The sequence below is a fragment of the Aplysia californica genome, unplaced genomic scaffold (assembly GCF_000002075.1).
Source record: "Aplysia californica isolate F4 #8 unplaced genomic scaffold, AplCal3.0 scaffold01016, whole genome shotgun sequence".
Classification (NCBI taxonomy): Eukaryota; Metazoa; Mollusca; class Gastropoda; order Aplysiida; family Aplysiidae; genus Aplysia; species Aplysia californica.
The window spans coordinates 198,960-200,906 of record NW_004798286.1 but is presented as its reverse complement, the minus strand read 5'-3'; positions in this window follow the sequence as shown (position 1 = coordinate 200,906).

Genomic DNA, 1,947 nt, shown 5'->3' with positions numbered 1-1,947 from the left:
AGACACACACACATGCACACATACAAACACACACATTCACACACACACACACACGCACACACACACACACACACACACACACACACACTCACACGCACAGACAGACAGACAAACAGACAGACACACAGACACACAGACAGACAGACACACAGACAGACAGACAGGAAGACACACACACACATACACACGCACACACACACTCACGCACACACAACAGACAGACAGACAGACAGACAGACAGACAGACAGACAGACAGACAGACAGACAGACAGACAGACAGACAGACAGACAGACGGGGGAGGAGGGAGATCGATAGAGAGTGAACGAGAGATAGTGAGGAAGAAAGAGAGAGCAAGAGAGCGAGAGAGAAAGGGGAAAAGATAGTAGGGGTGGGGGAGGAGAGATCGGCACTTATCACAGTACCACCACACATTTAATGGTTCGGCCATTGAGTCGGCTGGAAATACCTGATAATGGTCTAGCACTCTGTCATATTATCACTGTGTCATCCAAAAGCCATTAAACACCATGCAATGAAACATCCCCTGCCCTGAAGGCGTGGCAGCTTGCAAAAGAATTCTGCTTCTTACGGTGCCCCGCAGTGCAAAGGGCCTGGGGGAGCCAGGATGACGTTCATGGAAAGAAAAACACTTCTTCCTGTTTTCAGAATAGACCTAGATCTAGATCTAGATCTAATCAGTGAAGAAGTTTTGAATGAATGCAAACCCTGAAAAATCTGCAGACACGATCCTGCTTACAGCTTAAAGAATCCCAAAGAACGAACTCTCTTGGCCTTCCTACTAAAACCAGAGCCCATCACGTGAAAGCAGAAAGGGCAACACCACACGTATGCCTATAACTGAAACTGCTTTTAAACATTATCTAACTCGCTGGCGCGAAGTTATGTGAAGCATGTGACAGGTATACGCAAGAAAAAGTGTTTTTGACGATCGGTTAGAGCGTTGAAAATGTATTATACTGGTGAATCATCTCGAAGAGGATCAGGAGGAGGTAAAAGTGTGCGTGTCTGTGAGTGTGAGTGGGGGGTGGGGTGGGGGGCGTGTCTGTAAGGGGAGCAAGAAAGTTTGAAGAAAAGAGAGCAGGCACCAGTTTTAATATGGTTAGCCAGAAGAAGCTGAGGAAATATCATTCTGACTGGAATTTTATACATGTATCTTGCGTCACATGAATACTGTAATACAGTAATACATACTACAATCTAATAAGAGTAAGAGGCTATACGGAGTATTTTCTGGAACGGCGACAAACATCTTACTCTGCTCATCAGCCTACCAATTCACTGACATGATTGACAGAAAAAGGGAATAAGAAAGAGGGGTGAAAAGAGCGGGGTTACAATTAATTACAAACTAACTAGTCACGCGTCTCATGTATTGCTTGAATGTATGAAAAGTCTGTATGGGTAAAAAATAAAACCCCGTGAAATTTGCATAATATTATTGCAGATTTCTGGTACTAATGATTCTCTCTTTAACCCTCGTCTCTTTCTTTCTCAAGAGCGTGTGAACTTAAACACGAGCCTATTCTTTGAGTCGACCTGTTCTCTATCTTCTTCTGTTTATGTATGTGCTTTACATCCTATTCAAACAATTAAATGCATCGTTTAAGAGGCGGCTCCTCTAATTGTCTTCTCGTCACACTTCGAAGAGCAGCAATCAACTTATTACTGAAAAAGAAGTATCTCAAAGGAACTACTTGCATAAAAAATAGGACAGTTGAACTCTCGTTAAAGAAAAATATCCAGCTGTTAATCACGTAAGCGATACTTTTCGAGAAGGAGTTAGATCAAATCCTCTACGTAACACCTCCACTAGCAGCAGCAGCAGCAGTGATAGAAGTGATTTTAATGACAGTAGTAGTAACAATAACAAAAGTAGTAGTAATAGTAGTAGAAGCTACAGCAGCAGCAGCAGCAGCAGCAGCAG